This window comes from Macaca nemestrina, chromosome 5 (assembly GCF_043159975.1).
Source record: "Macaca nemestrina isolate mMacNem1 chromosome 5, mMacNem.hap1, whole genome shotgun sequence".
NCBI lineage: Eukaryota > Metazoa > Chordata > Mammalia > Primates > Cercopithecidae > Macaca > Macaca nemestrina.
This window is the reverse complement of record NC_092129.1, coordinates 68,883,715-68,907,698: the sequence shown is the minus strand read 5'-3', so window position 1 is coordinate 68,907,698 and position 23,984 is coordinate 68,883,715. Positions and strand designations below refer to the sequence as shown.

General features: G+C 46.0%; 1 long non-coding RNA gene and 1 pseudogene across 1 annotated transcript in view; both read right to left on the bottom strand.

Moving 5' to 3' along the window:
- Window positions 1–23,984, bottom strand: part of LOC105489018 (uncharacterized) — a 37,601-nt gene that overhangs the window by 5,083 nt on the left and 8,534 nt on the right. Inside the window, exons 2-3 of the long non-coding RNA XR_011623451.1 lie at window positions 6,073–6,363; window positions 3,161–3,375 (exon numbers count right to left, since the gene is read on the bottom strand). This is a non-coding gene — a long non-coding RNA (uncharacterized lncRNA). The remainder of the gene's footprint in view (window positions 1–3,160; window positions 3,376–6,072; window positions 6,364–23,984) is intronic.
- Window positions 9,701–22,001, bottom strand: LOC112422950 (transcription factor BTF3 homolog 4 pseudogene; annotated as a pseudogene).

The window sequence follows — 23,984 nt, the reverse complement described above, 5'->3', positions numbered from 1 at the left end:
AAAATCAGGGCTCTGCTTGCAAAGAAGAAGGATATCTGAATGTTGGGGTCTACAGCAGCAATTAACCAACTAACTGTGAATTACAGTGGAATGGCCAAATGCCTTGGGAATGAATGAATAATGTACTTGCAAAAAGACATGAAGATCCCACATGCACTTCAGAGCCCTCTTTTTGGAACTTTTGGTGAGTCTGAAAGTTTGACTTTCCATTAGAGGCTGTGATTCCTACCCAATACATTCATAACATCAAGGACATTCTCCCCAGGACACTTCTTAGGATGCCCTGAGATCAAGATTTTTCTTCTGGGAACATCAGAAGAAACAGGTTCAACTTTTCTACCACCTCTCCATTATCTCGCATTGGGCAACAAACAAGGAATGTTCAAAGGAATGTGTAGTTTTAAATAAGGGAACTGAAGCCCAGTGAAGGAGCTGGACCTTTTCTGTCCAGCTCTCAGAAAAGATCTTGGGACCTGAACAAGTGAACCTTGCCTCAAGGAATTTCAATGATGCTTCAGTATTTCCACTGAATGTCACAGGGACACTTAGTGTGTCTCTGTGTTGGCATGAAACTTAAGGTTCATTCACAAGAAGACATGATGGATCGACTATGGCTGCATCTTCAAGCTGTGCCTGGATGTCTCTGATCTTCTGATAAAAGCCTTTTTAACCTGAATTATCTTGGGCACCACCCAGCTTTCCCTTTCTTGGTATATATCATTTCTCATGAACAACTGGGCATCAATGCACATTTGCATCTAAGCCTTCTGTTTGTTTTCTTCTACCTGTTTGAATGAAGAGGAACCAGGGACATTTAGTAACCTGTTTTCACTCGCTGGTTCCATGATAGTAATTTGACTACACAGGGTCTTTAACACTTCACCATCACAAAGAGTCAATTTCATACGTGAATAAGTCAATGTCAAATGGTAGGAGGAGGAGGAGGGGGGCCTGCCATGTTTTCCTAACGCCTCTTAAATGGTTTCTTATTTCATATTGATACAGATCAGGGACCACAGATCATGCTGACAAGCTCATCAATTACCTGCTACTTGCCAACAATAAAAAGGTCTTGCTTTCTTGGCGGGGTAGTTGATGTTGATTGCTTAGGATGTCCGTGAACTTGAAGTTGTGTTGTTTATCTGCCTGAGATTTTGAACCTGAGAACTTCCTTCCCCATACAGTGGTACACATGGTGTGCTTAGTGTGAGTGTTGTCAAGGGACATAAATTAGAGCAATTGGAGTTGGAAGAGAGGGAAGGATGCATTGCTAACTGCAAGATCGTTACGGGACTTCCCAGAAGCTAAAAGAGACACAGTGTCAACAGTGACACCGCAGAAGTGACAGACAGTGTCTGTCTTTGCAGAGACCAGTGACTGCATTTGGAACCAGAGGTCATTACCATAGGCGATTTACAGGCTCTATGACTCTGCGGGAGAGAAACTCACTCTGACATGCAACAATTAAGTTACAGTGGGCATTTTATTATTTTTCACAGCCATAATTTTCAGATGACGACTTCAGGGACCCTTTAAGGAGGATAATTGATTACCTGACAAAGAACGTGTAGCATTTCCTCCTCACAATGGAAGAGAGAAAAACAGCAACAATCAGCTCCTCAGAGCAGAAAAGAAGGTTTTTCAGAAAAAACGTCGCAATGTTTATAACAATGGGAGCCCAAGGAAACACAAATACCTCTTGCCTTCTTGACAAATAAGATTTAATTAAGACAATCTGGTCTTCCTGCTGGAAAATCTGGTCTTGCCTGGGCCGTGCAGGGAAAAGCAACAGGCTTAGGAGTGAGAATCTCCTTGAAATGAAGTCCTGTGTTGGCCTCTTAATTATTCTTGAGCATCCTTGTCATTGAATTTCACTGTTTCACCTATTTTTAGTTAAATGTTTTACTCTAAATGCTACTTGTGTTACTTCATGAAATAGTTAATGCATCTACGATAGGCACAGATGAAACAGAGAGACTTGTGCTCACCCCTGAGGAATTTCAACAGTGTGGTTATTAGCACTTTGCACGCAGGCTGGAAACTATTGTGGGAAGCGGGGGTATGAGAGCAAGGTCAGTGACACCATCCTGTTCTTGGTACTGAACTGGAGGCAGGGCAGCCAGGAGAAGCCCCAGGACCCTGCCACCGGATGTTCACCATGGGCAGGCAGCTATTTGCAGAGAGATGCCTGAGTGACCCCCAGGTTCCTCATGAAAACCTACAGCTCCAGTGAAATCTGCACTTCCCGGCTGGGGCTGCTTCTCGCTGGATGCTCCCAAAGCCAGGCGCCTGCATTCTGACCCCTTGACGGGTCCCTGCATAGGCCCGTGTATCTCAGGCGAGTCCTGGGGCTTCTCCTGGCTGCCCTGCCTCTGGTTCAGTCGCGAGTACAAGACCACATTGTTGACCTGGCTCTCAGACCCCCGTTTCCCATGGCAAAGTTCCCAGCCAAGCATTTCCTGAAAATCAGTCTTCTCAGATTTTCTCCTGAGATGTGACCAAAGCCCTAAAACAGAGGTCTCCCCTCCCACCCAGGTTGTTACCTGTGAAACAGGCCACAGTGGGAATGAGGAGGAAAGGATCAGCCCTACTCAAGGAGGCCTTCCCGTGGGGATGTCCAAAGGGAAAGATAGGACCCATCACCCATCACACCACAGAGGCTGCCCTTGGCCCTCAGGATGGCGTCCAAACTCCCACAGATCCCTGATCCCCTCCAATCCCACCTCCCACCACTCATCACTGTGTCCACTCAGTCATGGCCACACTGGCCTCTCTGTTGGCCTTGGACAAATCAGGCTTCCCAGAACCTCAGGGCCTTGGCACATGCTGGCCCTTCCTCCTGGAATGTTCCCCCACCCCCACCCTGATCCTCACCCAGTTACCTCCAGGAGCCTCGTCACCTGTCAGGTCTTAGATGAATGTCACCTCCTTGGGGGATTCTCCTGTGTCCCCATCACCTCCTGGCCCATGTCAGGTCCCCCAAAGGCCCTCTCATCCCACCGTGGTGCCTTTTCTTCCCAGCCAGGACCACGTGTAATGAAACAAGGCCATTGTTATCTCAGGGCAACCCAACTAAAAAGCCCATTCAAGGTAAATTCAATTAAATTGAGTACCAAAGTTTCACAACAAATGCTTTGTGATTTAGTTAACAAACATTTACCTTGGACTCACTTTAGGCCAGACGCTGTTCCCAGCACTCCGTGGTATTAAATCATTTACTCTCCAAAAAGTAGGCACTACTGAATCACCATCCCCGTTTTGCAGATGAGGACACGGAGGCACAGAAAGGTTGCTTGTGTTGAAATCGGCGTCACCAGGACTGGATCAGGTCACCCTGAGACCAAGGCGCCTGCTCTCAGCCACATACCACCTCTTCTGAAAAGAAAAGAAAAGAAAAAAGCTTAACTAGAACTTTACCAAAAAATATTAAATTAAATTGGTGAAAATAAGTTTTTCTCTCCTACTCAAAAACATTTAGGTTATAGTGGCAAACAAATGTGTCCTAATTCTTTTTTTTTTTTTTGAGACAGAGTCTCTGTCGCTGGGCTAGAGTGCAGTGGCATGATCTTGGCTCACTGTAATCTCTGCCTCCCAGGTTCAAGTGATTCTCCTGCCTCAGCCTCCCAAATAGCTGGGACTACAGGCACACGCCATCATGCCCAGCTAATTTTTGTACTTTTAATAGAGACGGGGTTTTACCATGTTGGCCGGGATGGTCTCCATCTCTTGATCTCATGCTCTGCCCGCCTCAGCCTCCCAAAGTGCTGGAATTCAGGCGTGAGCCACCACGCCCGGCCTGTGCCCTAATTCTTAATCAAAGAATGAATCAAGTTCTCATTTTTCCACATAATTCTTTTGATAAAATTGCAGCCGCAGTCAACCTCTTTCCCCCCAGGTTTGAGTTTTGTAGCCCGATCAAAGAAGTCATTTTCAAAAATTCTCAAGCGCTCCAGAGCCTCCACAGGAGCCTCTTTTCCTCCTGGCAGGGTCTCCATTCCCTTTGGGAAATTCTGCCTCATCCTCATCCCTGCTGGTCCCAGTCCTTTAGTGTTCATTGGTCTACATCTGCCAGGTCCTAACTGTTGGACTTTGTGGGTGATTCAAGTAATGCTTCCCATTGCATAGCAGTATATACAGGCTCACCCACTGCCCCGTGGTGCACCCACCCCACATCCACTGTGAGACCCCTGGTAGGGACCAGACAGTCCCTTATGCCCAGTGGAGTGCAGGCAGCCGGCTCTGAGAGCCAACTGTGAAATGTTCAGGAACTTTGCTAATTGGTGGTTACATCTTTGGCAGCTTGAAATCAGCCATGATGGGAGTATTTACACCTGGGAAATTGGCAATTGCTACAAATCAGGGTTGTTGGGATTTTTTTTCCAAAAGAGTTTTTAAAAATATTTTTAACCAACACACCACTGCAGTCACACCCACCCCACAGCCCTCACTTTGAGAGGAGGCACTTGTTATCAAATTTGGGGCACCCTCTGCATGGGTTCCAATATCCAGGCCCCAGCTGCCTCCTCTTTTCCTGCTTCCTTAGAAGGGGACCCTGGGTCCCAAAGCCCCTATGCTGAGACCACTCCCGCTCCTCAGCACCATCCCCTAACAGCACCGTCCCCTGACAGTGCCCCTGCCTGGGTCCTAAGGCACACATTCAGTGGGTCCACAGATATTTACTGAATCTTCAATGTGTCCAAGAATTGTCCTAAGAACTAGAGCAATTTTATTGGGAGTAGTTGGTTACCAAGTAGTTCACGGATCTCAGACATTCTGGTTGAATGCACTCATCACAGAAGAGAGGAGTGCAACAGTTTGCAATAAAATAGACCTCTCCTTTGCCATCCAGGCACACACAAAGAAGAAAAAGTGAATGGTCAGTATTCCACCCAGATTCAGGCAACACATCCCAACCCATGTGGTATCCTCCCTGTGCCACAGGAACGGGGTAGGGTGGGAGTTCTCTGGCCACCTGCCTCCCGAGCTCTGTCCATGGGAATCCAAGCTGCCAGGGAGAACCACAAAACCCCCCTCAGCTGGCAGGAAGCTGGCCCCACCCTCTTCCCCATTCACCCCCTCACTTTCTCCCCTCCTCCAGTGACACTCGTCAACTCCCTGGACTGTTCACTCAGCCCCAAACCTTATCTCTTCTGCCCCCACTGTGGCATGATGGTCAGTCATTCCTGCCTAGTCCAGAACTGTCCATGGGGGTGAGAGCAGGGGGAGGACAGGACCCCCAAGGATGACCCGGCCTCAGAAGAGAGCATCTAAAACCCATTAGAGGCATCACCTTGTGAGGGTTCAACTGCCAACAAGTCCCATCTACTGACTGTCTTCTTTGCACAAACAGCATCCGCCTCCTTCCTGGCCTGTTGTTACCAGAATCTCACAAGATGTCAGACTCCAGGAAATGCGGGTGGGCTCTGATCTGTGTCATCTGTTTGACTATTTGATTAATGTTCTCCTTTGATCTGACTTTCCCACTGTTTCATCAATAAGGCCCAGCCACATGCCTGGCACGTTGCAGGCGCTGAACAAATACTTTCCTGAACAAATGATGGACACTTTGGTTTGGGTGGGGGCTATTAACTTTTTGACCTTGGGGTGAGAACCATTTCACACACTTTCAATAATCAAGAAATCTTTCATTATCATTCATTCATCAAAGGTAATTTTTCTTTCTGAGATGTTGATTTAGTTCCTATTTTCATTTCTTTGTCTATGTGGGAAGTAAACAACAAATTGCCTGCATGTAGAATGTATTCAGTGGAGCTGCCTTAATTAGGTAATTTACTCATGTCTCACTGGAGACTCACACCAGCCATCAAGTCCCCCAGGGGCCTCTGCTCCTCACTGTGAAACAGGGGGTGAGGCTCCCTGATGGGGAAGGGTCCTGCCAGAATCATGTCCCGTGAACTGTGTAAGAAGCAAACGAGACAGCACCACCTGCTTTCCAAGGCCTGGCCACTAGGCCAAGGTTTGGCTTAAGTGAGAGGGCCAGGCTGTCCCTACCCAGGTTTTAGCTCAAGGGACACAACCTTTCCTGCTATAAACCTTTTTTTTTTTGTCTACCTGGGAAAGGCTGTAGCTGCACAGAGCGAGGCTGGAGACTCGGGCTTGGTGCAGGACATGGATGATCTGAATCGCTGAACAGAACAGACTGTGGTGGAGGCTGAGCAGGAGACCAGGAAGGGCTGCGGTGTGATCCTCCTCCGAGAGCAGCCAGGTAGGGATGTGACAGGAGCAGGCAGGCAGGCAGAGTGCAGGAATTGGTCCGTGTAGACAGCAGAGGGACAGAGGTGCTGAGCGGTCAGAAGGTGGGTGCCAGGGGAGGAGTGGAGCTGGCCATGTCTCTCTGAGCACCTGGGGAGGAAGAGCTACCATCACAGAGGTGGGGGTGCAGGGAGAAGGCGGTGAGGAAAACCCACAACGATTTGAGATGGAGAGAGCCCAACCACAGCTGAATGCATGAACCTGGACATCAGTTAAAGGTCTGAGCTAGGCACAGAAATAGGCATTTAAAAATAAAAATAAAAGTCTACTCCTGATGTCACAGGCAAATCAGATCAAAATTCCCAAAGCATGACACATGATACTTTTCATCAACCATGGAACCCCTCAATCTGAGGAATGTATGGGCTTGATGATGAAAACTTGGAACCAGATAGGAACTCCTGCTGTTGGAGCTGGACCACCTGGATTCCCCACCATAGCCCCCACACCAACCCATTGCTCTTGCCTGGGCCTAGGGTCTCCAGAAGCAGAGATTGAGATAGAGTTTTCAGTTGAAGTTGTTTTTAGGTATCAACCCTTGTGAAAGGAAGCTGGGGGCAAGCCAGGCCGGGGGAGACGTTGACAATGGTAAAGGTGGTTCCAGCTGCCAGCTGGAGGTTGTCTGCTGACCATATGCCACGGTAGCCCAACAGCAAATCCTTCCTTGAAGGGAGACCCATGTGTTGCTCTGTGTCTTCGTCTCTGCATCTGCTCATGCTGGTCCCTTTAGCTGGAATGCCCTCCACACAGCCAAAGCCAACTCATCCCACAAGAACCGCTTAGCTGACTCCTGCCACTCCTGCAAACCCATGTCACCAGTTCCCCATGAGCCTCCCACCCAGCCATAACATCTCCCCTCTCAGAACTCCCAGAGTGTTCCAGCGATATTACTCTCCCATTTTGTAGATTATAGTTTTTTGTATAAAGGAATTCACATGGTCCAAATCTTTATGAATGGAGTCCCCACAGTTATTACAAAGTTACGTAGAGAGATGAAGCCATCACAATCCAAAAGAGTTCACTAATGAACTGACCACTTATAACATTCATCTCCAAAATCCACCTCTGCAGTCACAGCTGCACTTGTCTCCCCTGTGCCAACCCCAACAGGTCCTCAGAGGCAGCCTTCCTGAGGGTGACACGAAAACATCTGTGCACATAATGCAAGTAAATGAAAAACAGTGCCAAGTGGAAATGCAAATCTTGCAAAGAGTATGGGATTTTGTGAATTTCATGGAAGTGAAATTGGTGAGAACAGCTCATGAAGCCATGGGCACATGAAGACATGGCAATTAGACCAGTTAATGACACACTACCTGATGGGTACTTAAAAGGAGAATTATTTGTGTACAAAAGAATTGAGTCCTTTGGGGGAATGAATGAGCTCTGAAATATTTTGCAAAACTGAATTACTTTTATAGAGTTGTGAACGTTAAACACGAAGTGCAGGGAATTTATAGGAAAATGATACGCCCAAATCAATGCCTCCTTCATTGCAATTAAAGCATCAATTTTGTCAAATATAAGAAAATAGGCCGGGCGTGGTGGCTCACGCCTGTAATCCCAGCACTTTGGGAGGCCGAGGCAGGAAGATCACGAGGTCAGGAGATCCAGACCATCCTGGCTAACACGGTAAAACCCCGTCTCTACTAAAAATACAAAAGAAATTAGTCAGCCGTTGTGGCGGGCGCCTGTGGTCCCAGCTACTCGGGAGGCTGAGGCAAGAGAACGGCGTGAACCTGGGAGGCGGAGCTTGCAGTGAGCCGAGATTGCTCCACTGCCCTCCCACCTGGGCGACAGAGTGAGACTCAGTATCAAAAAAAAAAAAAAGAAAAAGAAAATACGCTTCCTCTAAAACTTTTCATTCGACTATTCAAGATAAAGTCTCAATCACGTTTTCCACTCTTTGTTTTCAAATCTGGACTCTCTGTCTCCAGTAAATTGACTTTAAGGGACTATTTTCCTTGGTTGACAAAGACCTGTACTTTTCTTATATTTCGTATTCAACCAAAAAGACCTAGAAGACATAGAATGGGCATGTTTTTCAGCCTAGGACATAATAGATGCCAACTAATGTTAAATGAATGAGTAAACCAACAAAGCAGAGACACCCTAGGATGTTGTGCTCACTCAAGCTGGCTAGAGAGAAAACAAAACTTATACCCAACATTCACCATGCTGGCTGAGCTCCCAAGAAACCACCAGGTAACTTAAGACAGCAATTCACTCGAAAAGGAAAAGGGTGACTTCTTTAGCAAATGATGCCAGAACAACTGGTTTCCCATTTGCAATAAAATTAAGGTTAAAATTAAAATGCCTCCCTATCTCATGTCTTCTATGAAGTTAAATTCTAATGAGTTGAAGACTTCACTATACAAAGTAAAATTAAAATTTTGCAAGAAAATCTAGGATACTACAGATATAATCTAAAGGTTAAGGACATCTTACAAACCAAGAATGGAAATCTTGAAGAAATAAAAGAAAAAATTAGCATATTTGAATATTAAAATTTTGTACATTGCCAGATTATGTAAACGAAATATACATATACACTATAAATCTGTAAATTATTGTAAGATAAATGATAGATAAAGGTTAATTTCTATTATATACAGAGAACTCTTACAAACTAACCAGAAAGAGGCAAAGGTTATAAAGAGACCATTCCCAGAAGAGCAAGTCTCAATGTTTAAAAAAGAAAAATAAGGAAAGATGGGAGGGAAGGAGAGAGGAAGGAAGAAAAAGCAAAAAAAGAAGAAAGTAAAGGAAAACAAGTAAGGAAAAGAAAAGAAGTTTGAATTCCTCAGTATTCAAGAAATTTCATATTCAACTCTGAGTTATGGCTTTATGCCTAGCACACTGGCAAAAATTTAAAAGTGCCATAAATACCATTGCAGCTGGGCTGTGGGGAAAATGTACTCTCCAACAGTCTAGTAGAAACATGGAATATGCAATCTCTTCTGAAGGCAATCTGGCAGCATTTAGTAAAATTGTTAAAAGTGCATACACCCAGCTCTTGAACTGTTGAAGATTCATTCCATTTTTACCAAAATGTACAAAGATACTTACTGCAGCATTGTTCATAGTGATGCAGAACCAAAAGCAAAACAAATTCCTATTACCAGGGGAATGGCTGAGTACTTTGTGAGTATATTCACTCCATGACATAATGCACATCTGTTGTAAGGAACTAACTTTAATTTGGAGCTATGCAAGATGACTCAAAGATATTTCTATGAGATATTGAGTGAGAAAATCAAGATGCAGAAAAATGTATATCATATGATAACATTTTTCTAAAACAATGACTCATCCTCCCTTAAAAAAAGTTCCTTTTATATGTGTTTGTGTGTGTGTGTGTGTGAGAGAGAGAGAGAGAGAGAGAGAGAGAGAGAGAGAGAGAGAGAGAAGGAGTTCTAGAGAAAGAAATGAGCTTTGTAGGGTTATGGGATTATATGAATACAAAGGAAAACATGGAAAGATAGGTTTTTTTTTTTATTTAATACAAGTTGTATTTGGAAATGGAGGGGCAGATGGAAGGGGAAGGGCAGAGAAGAAAAAAGTGTCCACAGTTGTCAACAGGAACCATGTGATCTCTTTTATGTAAATGTACATATGTATTGCTATATAAGAATGTTACAACTAAAAAAGCATCTGGCCTCACATATGTAGTGAGGAAGGTAAATTCCAACCTTTGCCTGCCTGAAACAGTGAGGAAGTCATGAATGAGAAGCAAATCTGAGCCAGAGGATAAATGAGATTTTGACAAGTGAAGTTGGCAGCAAGATGGAAAGAACTCCTGGCAAAGGAAATATCTTAAATCAAGGAAGGCATTTGGAAGGGCAGGTGTTTTATTCATTCAACAAATGTATTGAGAGCCACTGTTGTAGTCAGAATTTTCTAGATGGTCCACAAGATCTCCATCCCCACAGCAAACACACCCTGCGTAACACCCTCTCTTTGCATGTAGGTGGGACTTGCTGGTAGGATGGGATTTCACCTGTGATTAGATTATATTATGTGGCAGAGATGAACTTTGCAGATGCAATTAAGGTCCCTAACCAGTTGACCCTGACTTCATCCAAAGGGGGATTATCTTAGTTGAGCCTGACCTAATTAAGTGAGCTCTTTAAAAGAGAATCTCAGGCTTTTGAAGGAAGAGATTTGAAGCCAGAGACATGCTCTCCCACTGTCCTTGAAGAAGCAAGCTGCTGTGAGTTCTATAGCTACAAGGAAATGAATTATTTCAACGACACAGGAGCATGGGAGAGGAGCCAAGACTCAAATGAGACCCCAGGCTCAGCCAACACTCTGATTGCCACCTTTGAGACCTTGATCAGAGATCCTGGCTAAGCTATGCCTAGACTTCTCATCCACAGAAACTGTGAGATCATAAAAGCACATTGCTTTAAGCTGCCAAGTTTATGGCAATTTATTATGTTGCAATGGAAAACTAATCCAGTCTGCTTTGTGGCTGCCCCCATTCAAGGCTGTAGAGAAACCACACTGGACAGTCCAGACCTGGCTTTAACCTTAGGGGACTTGTGGTCTGGTTGGGAAGAAAATCTACATTCAAGAATTTAAATCAGTGGCTGGACACAGTGGCTCACACCTGTAATCCCAGTGCTTTGAGAAATCGAAGTAGGAAGAGAGTTTGAGGCCAGGAGTTCCAGGCCCATCTGGGCAACATAGCAAGATCCCTATCTCTACAAAAAATAAATTTAAAAAATTACATATTAAAAAATTTTAGATTAAAAAAAAATAGCCATGTGTGTAGTTCTAACTACTCCAGAGGCTGAGGTGAGAGGATCCCTTATTTAAGGCCAGGAATTCAGGGTTGCAATAAGCTATGATCGCACCACTGTACTCCAGCCTGGGAAAGAGAGTGAGACTCTGTCTCTGAAAGCAAAAGTTAAATCAATAAACGAGCTAGTTAAAAGAGGATTTTGAAAGAAATGAGCATGGCTTTGAGTCAGAGAGTAATTGGGGCGGAGGCTGCATTAGCATGGTTGGTGGTCAGTGAGGGCCTTTCTGAGATGACTTTATGCCAAAATCCCAAGACAGACAAGAAAGTGGCTGGTCACAGAGCCACAGGAAGAGCAATCGCAGCAGAGGGAACAGTATGTGCAAAGTCCTGGAGGCAAAAAGTGTGGTCCTATTTGACAGACCATGTGTAAGATCACTTCTCACTGAACAAACCTCTGATTGTTGGTTTAGACTAGCACCCTTGAATAATATCTACCATTTCACATATTAAGCTGGTTCTACAATGCATAAACATGTCTTCATAGTCACAATCATCTATACAGCTTTGGTCGTCTATGGGGAGCAATAAGGGGCTCTCCAGATGTAACCCACAGCTGGAATCTAGTGCCTAGTAAGCCACAGTGTGGGTTTGGGGGTGCAGGTAGGCACACACAACACTGGGATGTGTTTTATTTTCATATACTTATATACTTACATATACTTTTTAATATATGTATTTCTTTCTTTCTTTCTTTTTTTTTTTTTGAGACGGAGTCTTGCTTTGTCACCCAAGCTGGAGCGCAGTGGCACAATCTTGGCTCAGTGCAACCTCCACCTCCTGGGTTCAAGTGATTCTCCTGCCTCGGCCTCCCGAGTAGCTGGGACTACAGCCACATGCCGTCACGCCCAGTTAGTTTTTGTATTATTAGTAGGACAGGGTTTTGCGACAGCCTCAATCTCTTGACATAGTGATCTGCCCAACTCGGCCTCCCAAAGTGGTGGGATTACAGGCCTGAGTCACCATGCCTGGATGAATGTATGTTGTTTTAAGACACTAAATTTATAGTAATTTGTAACAACAGCTATTGAAAGCTAACAAAGTCTGATTTAAAGTGGTCCTTGTTTTAGGAAGAAAACATTCAGGTGAAGAAGGTCCAGGACTGCTCAGGCAGGTGAAAATACTGCATTTTGAAAAATAAACTTTTACATTTAAAAATGGTTAAGATGGAAACTTTCATGTTACGTGTATCATACCACAATTTAATTTGTGTGTGTGAGCTTGTGTGTGACAGAGTCTTGCTCTGTCTTGCACTGGAGTGCAGTGGCATGATCATAGTTCACTGAAACCTCAACACCCTGGGCTCAAGGCTTCCTCCCCACTCAAAGTGAGAGAGTTGGGGGTAGGGTAGTCTGAGCCTCCTGCTGGCCATCCTTCGGCTGCTGTTCCCTATGCCCTGGCAGAAGGCTCAGTAGTATTCACACTCCTGACTTTACCAGCCCCTGCGGTAGATTGGTCCAAAGGCTGAGTGGGTCTTGGCTGTGAGTGCAACCGGGGTGAGTCATTCTGCCAGGCTTGGAAACTGTGCTCTTCAGGAAACTCTTCTCATCATCCACCACAATCCTGTCCCGGATAAGAGGAGCAGTGAGTGCTGCACCCAGGCTCCCTGCCTTCCCAGAGCTCCCAACAGCACACTAGCTCCTCCCTCGATGCTGTGGGGTCTGGGTGCTCTGTGTTCACCATGCCCTCACCATTGCCTCCCCATTTCACTGCCCTTTCAGCATTGTCCCAGCCCCTTCAGGGTCACTGCCTGACCAGGTAGGGGTTGGGTGAAGAGGCAGAGGTCAGGGCAAGACCCCTGGTCCAGCTTGACTCTAGGTTTCTCTCTGAAACATGACTGCTGCATTCCACATCCTGTTCCTCGGGCAACCTCAGTTAACACGATGTGTAGGGAAGTGTAGAATCTGGGCTGATGATGACGAATTCCTGCCACCATGGCTTTTCAACTACACTAATTTTTCCTAAAATGGATAAACAGACTAGCAATAAGTTATGGAAACACTGTTTTCCTTACTAATAGTACAGATGTGTGTATGTATCAATGCTGGTTTTTAAAACAAAGATAAGCCCATAGGCACTCTGCTGCATGCAGATTCTATCCCAAAATAACACACTTTGAAGATCTTCCAAGACCAGCACATACAGATGCTTTTCCTTTTTATCTCTGCATGATATTGCATAGAATGACTGCATCACAACAAATGTAACCAGTGTCTATGTATCCATCTTCCCAGCAGTTCCTGCACAGATGTCGCTGAAGAGAAGTGCCGGGGAAGGGCAGAGAAGACGCGATCTGTCCTTTAACATAAGGCTGATTCTCTTGAACTGTGTGACCAGCGGAAGCAGGTGTGTGTGAACTGGACACAGGTTGAAGAATCTGCCCCTGTTGAGGCAGATGGGCCTGATTATTGTCCCCCAATGTCCTAAAACTTGTAAGGAGTTGGATAATGAGGAGGCTTAGACTGAAATGTGAGTCCTGTTGGAGACTCCCTCTCTACCCCCCACCTTGGTGCCTTTCAAATACCCAATGGAATTCCAACTTGAAGGATTGCATCCTGCTGGAGCTGAACTTGCCTGCCAAAAATGTGTCCGACCTGCATTCCTGGCTCCCTGGTTCAGAGACTACCTTTCTCAAGGGCTCTGTGCCTGCGCTGGGAATGAAACAACGATGAGAAGGAAACAAATGTATATAAATTGCTGTCAATAAATGACACCCAACCCTTCCAGCTCAAAAAAAAAAGAGAATGAAATAAACTTTTTCAATTCATGTGAAATACTTTCTTAAATGGCGATTAAATTGCTAGGTCATACATATTTATTGCTTGGTCCTAATTACTTAATAAATACATTCTTGGGTATTTCTTTTGTTTTAGGGTTGTCTTGAAAATGTTACAGAGGCACCTTCTGGATTTTCCCTGGACCACTGCAGGCCATATTTGTGGGCTCTGCCTCCTGCGGGAATGCTCACCTTCTTGAAGCCAGGACTCACACGTCAAATTTTTTGGAGACCTTCCTGTTCAGGCTACTGAGGACCTGGGGGCTCCCCTCCCAGTCTTCCTCCCCACAACCTTGTTCCCCGCCCCCTGAATCATCTGTCACCTTCCTACACCGGATGCAATGCACCTGCTCATTACGTTCACCTGCTGTCCCCACTGGAGCAGGGATTTTGTCTGTTTTCCTCAAGGAAGCATCCATAGCACAGTCCACTGTTGCTGCTGAGGCTGTACTAACACTGTGAGTGAATAAATGAGAGGCAGTGATTGGGGCAGGGGCCTTTTGTCCATTCATTCACTATGCTTTAGATGGTAACTTAGGACATGGTGGGACCAGTATTTTCTGGGCACAATAAATCAGTATACATTGTGAAGTCAAGAAGTAGAAAGAAATGTGAGGTGGAAGAATATGAATTTTCAACAAGTAATTGGGAAGAGTGAGACAAAAACCAATCAAGAAAGGGGCAAGATTGGCTTGGTTTTAGCCAACATGGTGGAGAAATGCAGCTGTCTGCAATGGAGACTGAGCACTGTTAGACTGGTCTGCAATGCCGAGGCCACCCCCACAGCCTGCCCTGCATCCTCCTCTCTCCTGAGGCTGAATGCAGTTCTTGTGCCTTCAGTGCCAAGGAAGCCATAGTCCCAGGCCAGAGGAAGGGCTGAGGTGGGCAGTGAAAAAGAAGGTAGTAGGTACAGAAAGAGACCCCTGGAAGCAATGAGACCCTGAGGATAAACAAAAAATGCCACTTGAAAATAGGACAAAAAAAGAAGGGTATAAATAACAAGGTGGCAATTATCCATAATTCCATACACAGTGTTTAATGGTAGGGTTTTGGTACAATCATATGTGATCTGTATAAGATTATGATCATGTACCCTACACTTATTTTAAATGACTAGAGTATTCTTTTTAAGAGCAGAGTTCGAGTTGATAGTGCAGAGTTCTCTCTCATCCTGTCAGTTAAACCCATTTTTTGTTTTTGCCTCGTGTCATTTTATTTTCTTTATTCACTTTTAATTTCAACTCTTTTTACAGATTAAAGAGTACATGTGTAGGTTTGTTACATGGGTCAATTGTGGGAGGCTGCAGCTTGGGGTCCCAACGATCCCATCACCCAGACAGTAAGCTTGGTACCCAGTGGGTGGTGCTTCAGCCCACGTGCCCCACCTTCCTCCCCTGTCTAGTGATCTCCAGTGTCTGTGGTTCCCATCTTTACATTCATGTATATTTAATGTTTAGCCCCCACTTATAAACGAGAACCTGCAGTATGCAGTTGCCTGTTCTTCTGTTAGGTCACCTAGGATAATGGCCTCCAGCTCCATCTGTGTTGCTGAAAAGGACATGATTTTGTTATCTTTCGTGGCTGCATAGATTTCCATGGTGCACTCAGTCCACTGCTGCTGGGCACTTAGATTGATTCTGTGTCCTTGCTCATGAGAATAGCACTGCAATGAACATATGAGTCTATTTGATTGAATAAATTATTTTCCTTTAGATATATCCCCAGCAGTAGGATTGCTGGGTTGAATGGTAATTCTATTTTATCTTCTTTGAGAAATCTCCAAACTGCTTTCCGTAGTGGCTGGACTAGTTTGCTTTCACAGCGACAGTGTCTAAGTGTTCGCTTTTCTCCTCAGCTTCACCAACATCTGTGGTCTTTCGACTTTTTAAGAATTGCCATTTGACTGGTATAAGATGGTACCTCACTATGGTTTTGATCTGCATTTCTCTGATGATGATTCATATTGAGCATTTTTTCATGTTTGTTGGCCACTTGCAGGTCTTCTTTTGAAAAGCATCTGTTCATGTTCTTTGCTTACTTTTTAAGTGGGTTTTTTGTTCTTGCTTGTTGAGTTGTTTAAGCTCCTTATAGATTCTGCATATTAGACATTTGTCAGTTGCATAGTGTGCAGATATTTCTCCTGTTCTATAGGCTGTTTACTGTGTTGCTAGTTTCTTTTGCTGTGCAGAAGTTCTTTAGTTTAAGGAGATCCCATTTGTCAATTTTTGGTTTTGGTTGCAATTGCTTTTGGTGTCTTCATCATGAAATCTCTGCCAGGTCCTATGTCCAGAGTGGTATTTCCTAGGTCATCTTCCAGGATTTTTATAGTTTTAAGACTTACATTTAAATCTTTAATCCATGTTAAGATATTTTACATATATGGTGAAAGATGGGGTTCAGTTTCATTCCTCTGCACACGGTTAGCCAGTTATCCTAGCACCATTGGTTGAATAGGGAGTCTTTCCCCATTGCTTATTTTTGTTGATTTTGTTGAAGGTTACATGGCTGGAGGTGTGAAGGTTTCTTTCTGAGTTCTTGATTCTGTTCCACTGACCTAAGTGTCTATTTTTGTACCAGTACCATTCTGTTTTGATCACCATAGCCTTATATTATAGTTTGAAGTTAGGCAATGTGATGTCTCTGGCTTTGTTCTTTTTGCTTATGATTGTTTTGGCTATTTGGGCTCTTTTTAAATTCCAAATCGCTTTTAGATTACATTCTTCTAATTCTGTGAAAAATGACATTGATATTGATAAGGATAATGTTTCATCTATAAATTGCTTTTGGAAGTATGGCCATTTTAACTATATTGATTCTTCCAACCCATTAGCATGAAATATTTTTCCATGTATTTGTATTGTCTCTGATTTTTTCAGTCATGTTTTGTAGATTCTCTGTTTCCATACAAAATCTAGCAGAATCACTCATTTATTACTCCCTATCATGGAGGAAAAATGAAATAACATTAATTCTCTACTGGATAATACAACAAAATTCCAAACTCAGTAGGTTTTTGGGACATAGAACTCTTTATTTAAATATCAGTACAGGGTAATAAATTACTATAGGAAACAATCATTAACATAATTTTTATTAGATATTTAAATAATTATCTTTCAGGACATGAAAGGAATCCCTGGAGGCCTGAAGTCTAACATGATTGTTTTATTGACAATATCATTTGGAAGAACAGTGTCACCATTCAAAGAAGTAACTGATTTTCCAAACAAAAGCAGAAGAAAGAAAATGTTGACATATCTTGTTTAGTCAGCCAGAACTTTAAGTGCAAAAATTCCATCAGGTAGCACCAAGAGAAAATAGCATAAGATGTTAGGAATAACCAGTGGTAAAATTGTTGACAAAAGGGATCAAGGCAGTGAAAAAGCTATTGGGTCCATGGTGTCATCATGATCTGCTGGAGGCCTCTGGACATACACAGTAGGTGGTGGGCAGGTGGCCAGCCAGAAGGGCAAGTTTGATCGAGACCATGCTCACAGGGGCTTTTTGGTGTCATCTTCAGCCTTCAGAAAGGATACAAATGTTGGTTTAAATGGTGAAGGAGAACCCAGATCACTTTTCCACATCTGAAAACCCAGTGACACCTGCAGTCTTGAGGCTGGTGATAAATCCACAAGGAGAGGAGCAAAAGCAAGTGCAGTGAGGAAGAGGAGTCAGGAGTGAGAAGGGAGAGGAGGATAGGAGAGCACAGGCACCCCAAGGAGGAGCCCTCTATGAGGGGGTCCTGTTCACATTCACTCAAACACACACACGCACACACACACACACACACACACACACAGGGCTGATTAGATCTGAACTCAGGACAGCAACCTTTGTTTTTTTCCCACTTACTTGTTCGCTTCAGCATGTTTTCCCAGTGTATCAAGAATTCCTCAAGCCAAGTTTCAGTCTCCCAGTGAAATCTTCTGGAAGAACCTGGTCACATCCCCGTTCTTCTCCCACTTCTCTTTCATCTTCTTGGCTCCAGGATGAAGCACTGTCCACTTTCTGTTGTTTGGGTCAAAGAGGAGGAACCTCTGTCCATTGAAGAGGAACTGCCAAGATCCTCTGCCGTGTCCATGGGCTTCGTGCTCACAAGACATCCTGGCCCGCAGAATGAGGGGCTCTGCCCCATTGGAAAGAGATCAGCTCTGATCTTGAGAAATTCTGAGTCCCACCCTGCTTCCTTTCCTGTCTGCTGCCCTTGCTCTTTGACCTCTTGAGTGATATAAACCTGATTTGTTTATTATTATTATTATTATTTTTTTTTTTTTTTTTTTTTTTGAGATGGAGTCTCGCTCTGTCGCCCAGGCTGGAGTGCAGTGGCGCGATCTCAGCTCACTGCAAGCTCCGCCTCCTGGGTTTACGCCATTCTCCTGCCTCAGCCTCCTGAGTAGCTGGGACTACAGGTGCCCGCCACCGCGCCCGGCTAATTTTTTGTATTTTTAGTAGAGACGGGGTTTCACTGTGGTCTCGATCTCCTGACCTTGGGATCCGCCCGCCTCGGCCTCCCAAAGTGCTGGGATTACAGGCGTGAGCCACCGCGCCTGGCCTGTTTGTTTATTTTTAATCAATAAATTTATTTTTTAACTAGGCAAAGAACATTATTAACCTTTGTTTCAAACTTTATTCCCAGGCTTCTTCGGCTTAATTAGCTGCAAAGAATAAATTGTGTATATGCAAAAACTGAAAGGAGCTCAGTGTCCAAGGGGCTTGGGCTTAAAAGTATTGGTGACCTAGATTTTATCATATCCATAAACAAACATTTCTTAAAAAGCAGTCATAATAGAAAATAGCAGTTCCTAGTAACTTCTTCAAGTTTTATCTTCAGAAGTTGGCTCAATTCATTTTGCCTCATGCTTGGAAGCCTCATCAAAATTCTCTACAAGATCAGTAACTTCATCATCATCATCCTCTCCAGTTGCAAGTGGTGCTGGTCTATCCACAGACTGTTTGGGCAGAGCTTCAGCCAGTCTCCTTAAACTAGTCAGACAGTCTGCACCAAGCTGGATGAAGATGCTGGGTAGCATTGCTGTCAGCTGCTTTGTCTTAGCATGGCCTGTAATGGTGAAAGGTTTCCCTGCCAGAGATGTCTGAACTTCAGGGTTGTTAAAGTGGATCACTCTTCCTTGGTTTGTAAACACATTCACCTCTTCAATACCAGAGATATTGTTTACCCCTAACTTCTTTAAGGAGAACTGAAAGTTTTTATCTTCTGTTGTGGCTGTTCTATGAACCACCTTCTTCTTTCTGCGAGCAGGTCCCTTCCCACCAATGTACACTTGTGCCTGCAGTTTGGCAGGTTTTTCCTGGTTCATGATTGTTTCTTTCACCTTGTCGGAGCGGATAAGGGGCCGTGCAGGGGACTAGGGTTTGTGTTCAGGTGGTCTCGGGTGGACCAGCTGAGATTAGGCACACACATGTAAGGACGCCAACCTGGTTTATTTTTTGCATGAACCCATTAAAGCCTTCTAAGCTACTATAGTGTCTGCTCCCTCCTGTCCTGGGCCATTTTAAACTTACCACTGGGTATTCAATTCTCCACTTGAATGTCAGCCAATTGCTCTTTGAGGAAATCTACCACGTCTCTTAGGGTTTCAGTTTGTTCTTCCCAGGCTTTTGTGACATTGACCTTCCTCCCCAGAGAAGCAAAGGCTTTGGCCTTGTGGTTAAAACAGTCATAGTGAAGAAAAGGCCTTTCATCCACCTGGTCTTGAACTTCACACCACTGTGGTTCAGGTCTGAACTTAGGAGTGATGATGAAGTCATAGCAAAGATAGTGTGTGTGTGCGGAAGATAAACACAGGAGAGGGCTGGTGTGGGGGGAAGTGGAACCTGAGACCCCTCCTCTTCCTTATGGTGACTGCAAGTAAATATCTCTGAGGGGCTGGGCTGGCAGAGCAAGATGTGCCCCAGCCAGGACTGTCATGTCAACTAGTTAAAGACTAGAATGTCTCCCTTTCTTGAGTACAAGGCAAGGAAGGTCCCTGTAGCCATGAAACCATGCATCCTCCCAAGACATATCCCACCTGGGTTCTGCCCACATGGGTCAGCACATGACCTTGTCATGGAGGTGCCAGGCCTGCTGTGGCAGGAAAAGGCCTGGATGAGGAGGATCTTTGGCAGCAGCCCCTGTGGACTGCGGGAGGTGGGAGAGGGTGTGGGAGCTGCCCTAGGATGCTCCAGCTCAGTGAGTGGGATAAGGACAGAATCCAATTGGAATCAAAAAGAGATTATTGTCATAGTCCCAGGATTTAAACGTTAGCAAAGCCCCTGGTGATGATGCCCATCTGCTATGAGATGCATTCCTGAAACCTTGGAAAAGGGATGGTTCACAGGGCGAGAAGTAGAAAATCTAGAACTTCTAAGGCACGGTGTAGAGGAAGGGATCACAGGCTCAGAGAAGTGCCCATGCTAGAGGGGTCTGAGTGTGAAAATCCAGAACAATGTCCATCCTCTGTGCTCCTGGGAAGCCTGGAGGACTCCTGTTTATCCAGCATATAAAGCAGGCCCTGAGAGAAGGCAGCAGACTGTCAAGAAACGCAGGGATGCCTGTCGCTGAAAGCCAGGGTAGGAAATGCTGTTCCCTAAGTGGCTCCCAGGAGTAATGATCTGAAACAACCGATCCCAGGTGGAGGCTGTCACCTGTCAGGAGAAGGGAAAGTGCAATGACAAAAATGATTAGAGAAGTCACAATGCCAGCTGGAGTCCTGAGCCACAGAGAGCTACGCTCATGGCTCATAGAACAAGGGGGACCAAGAGGCAAAACAGATGGAGACTCACCCGGATCCTGCTGGACTTTAACCACAATAAATAAAGACAAAACAGAGAGATGGATGATTTGGAAGAGGAAAGTGGACATTTCATAAAAAACTGTATTACTTTGCCGAGTTTCCAGCACTAAGCCACTTCTCAGACAGACCCAGGATCCATTACTAGAAGCAGAGTCCACATTCCAATGAGGAAAGACCCTTCAACCTCACAACAAGTGCAAAGTCCGACTTCCCCACATACACGCATGGCCCGCAGAGCTTGCTGTGAGGGCCTGTATTGTGAATATAAGGGGCTTGCTGGCAACATAGTCCCTGTTGTCACTGATCAACTCTCCCCCTGTATCTTGATAGTAGCCACAGACAATCCATGCGTGATGAGTGTGGCTGGACCTGTCACTAGGGCCCTAGGACTCAGTACACGTTAGATCCTAGAAGTATCTGTGGTTGAAAAAAGTTTTGTGTAGAGTCCATAGCAATTTCTAACTGGAGAATCAACAAGGTCCCCTAATGCCCAGAAGCAAGCCCATGCTACTGGCACCAGGAAATAAATCACACCCTTCAAAAGTGGTTCCTGTATTGTCCTAGGCCCTGGCAGAGATGAGGCCTCCAGCCATGGGAGGGCAGTGACCACACGGCCTCAGAGCTGCCCACCATGGGATGGGCTCCTCACCCTATATGTCACTAGGAAGATAGGCCCAGCAATGAGAAGATGCAGGTGGTTCTCCTGGGATGGGCAGGAGCAGGGCCACAGGGAACCGAGAAGCTGCACAAGAAGTTGGCCCCAATTCCCAGGACACCACATGACTGCACCCTCTCACCCTCAGTTCACACCTGAGGCTTCAGGGAGGGTCCCTGATGGCTCAGGTGAACTATAGATGCCACTCAGCAGCAAAGGAGGGGAGAGTAGACCCCAAACCATGGAACCCTGGCTCCCATCACATCCACACCACCCAGAAGTCACAGACAGAGCAGGAACTGGCTCTGACTTTAGGAGTTGCACCTGAGACCCCGTCTGGAGATGCCACCCTAGGGGATGGTCCATCAACTGTTGTGTCACTGTGTGTATCCTCATCTGGGGTCAGTAACCTAGGCCAGTGTCCAATTCTGTTCCCTCTTTTATTTTCAGGTTGTCCTGGCCGGCTGTTGCTCTACAAAGGGACAGGACTTGACACACAGACAGATAATCCATGCCTTGAAAAGACCAAAGTGCCTCCTGCCTTCCTTTCTAGAAAGTGTTTCCCACCTCCAGCCTACCATTCTATATGATGCTGGCTCCTGAAGAGGAAGAATAGGAGGTCTTGGTCCAAGGGTAGAAGTGGGTGCCTCTACTCACCTGCATTCCCAGGGTCATCCTGGGGAGAATGGTACTTCCCATCCCCCCTGCACAGGTTCTGGGGTGTGTGGGTGTGTACTCAGCAAGGAGGAGAAGGTGTCGGTTGTTGTGGGAGGTGGTGAGAGCCTCCTCATGGATGGGGAGGTGAGGGAGGCCTGTGGGGTGAGAGGGCTGGACTGAGATTGAAGGTAAAATGATGTGACCTGTTTGGTGGCAGTGGGTAGTGATGAAAGGTGACAATGTGCTAGCAGCCCTCACTCTCAGCGCCTCCTCGGTCTCGGCCTCCATTCTGGCGGTGCTTGAGGAGCCCTTCAGCCCGCCACGGCACCGTGGGAGCCCCTCTCTGGGCTAGCTGAGGCCGGAGCTGCCTCCCTCTGCTTGCAGGGAGGTGTGGAGGGAGAGGCCGGGGCAGAGACTGGAGCTGCGAGCGGCGCTGGCAGGCCAGTGCGAGTTCTGGCAGGTGCAGTCACCGGCTCAGTGGGCCCTGCACCGGGAGCGGCTGGCAGGCGCCACAGGCCCAGGGTAGTGAGGGGCTTGGCACCCAGGCCAGCAGCTGTGGAGGTTGCACCGGGTCCCCCAGCAGTGCTGGCCCGCCAGCGCTGCACTCAAATTCTTGCCGGGCCTTGGGACCTGCAGCCCTTCATGTCTGAGCTCCCCCACTGCAGTGGGCTCCCGGAGGCCCCAGCCTCCCCGATGGGCGCCACCCCCTATTCAGTTGCCACCGATCCCATCCACAGCCCAAGGGCTGAGGAGTGCAGGCGCCACTGGGGACTGGTGGGCAGCTCCGCCTGCAGCCCGGGTGAAGGATCCACTAGGTGAAGCCAGCTGGGCTCCTGAGCTGGATGGGGACTTGGAGAACTTTTATATCTAGCCAGAGGATTGTATGTGCACCAATCAGCACTCTGTATCTAGCTAATCTGGTGGAGACTTGGAGAACTTTTATGTCTAGCTAGAGGATCCTAAATACACCAATCAGCACTCTGTGTCTAGCTCAGGGTTTGTAAATACACCAATCAGTACTCTGTGTCTAGCTTAAGGTTTGTAAATACACCAGTTGGTACTCTGTACCTAGCTAACTCTATGTCTAGCTAACCTAGTGGGGACTTGGAGAACTTTTCCCTCTAGCACTCTGTGTCCAGCTCAAGGATTGTAAAGGTACCAATCAACATTCTGTCAAAACGCACCAATCAGCTCTCTGTAAAATAGACCAATCAGCTCTCTGTAAAATGGACCAATCAGCAGGATGTGGGAGGGGTCAGATAAGGGAATAAAAGCAGGCTGCCCTGGCCAGCCAGGGGTAACCCTCTTGGGTCCCCTTCCACACTGTGGAAGCTTTGTTCTTTCCTTCTTTTCAGTAAATCTTGCTGCTACTCACTCTTTGGGTCCATGCTGCCTTTATGAGCTGTAACACTTACTGCAAAGGTCTGCAGCTTCACTCCTGAAGCCACCAAGATCACGAACCCACTGGGAAGAACGAACAACTCCAGATGTGCTGCCTTTAAGAGCTGTAACACCCCCCAGGAAAGTCTGCAGCTTCACTCCTGACAGCGAGACCACAAACCCACCAGAAGGAAGAAACTCTAGACACATCTGAACGTCTGAAGGAACAAACCCTGGACACACCATCTTTAAGAACTGTAACACTCACCGCAAGGGTCCGCGGCTTCATTCTTGAAGTCAGTGAGACCAAGAACCCACCAATTCTGGATACAGTGAGGGGATTGGGAGGGAAGTGTCTGCTGAGCCCCTGGTTGCAGGCAAGTGCAGCAAAGTGTAGGGTGAAGTTTAAGGGCAGGGAGCCCTGGGGGTGCTGGAGGGTTTGTGTGGTGGAAAGTCAGTGAGAAGAGAGCATCTGTGTTTGTCTGGGATGTGTGTGCTCCTGTTTCTGTGAGATCCCCTCCCTCACCCCTGGTCACGCCTGTGTCCCGGTAGTTCAGGCTCCTTCTGCCCTAGGGCACAGTGGAGGTGCCAGCCTCACCTGAGTCCGGCCGTGCCCTCTGGCCCCTTCCAAAACTCTTGTCCCTC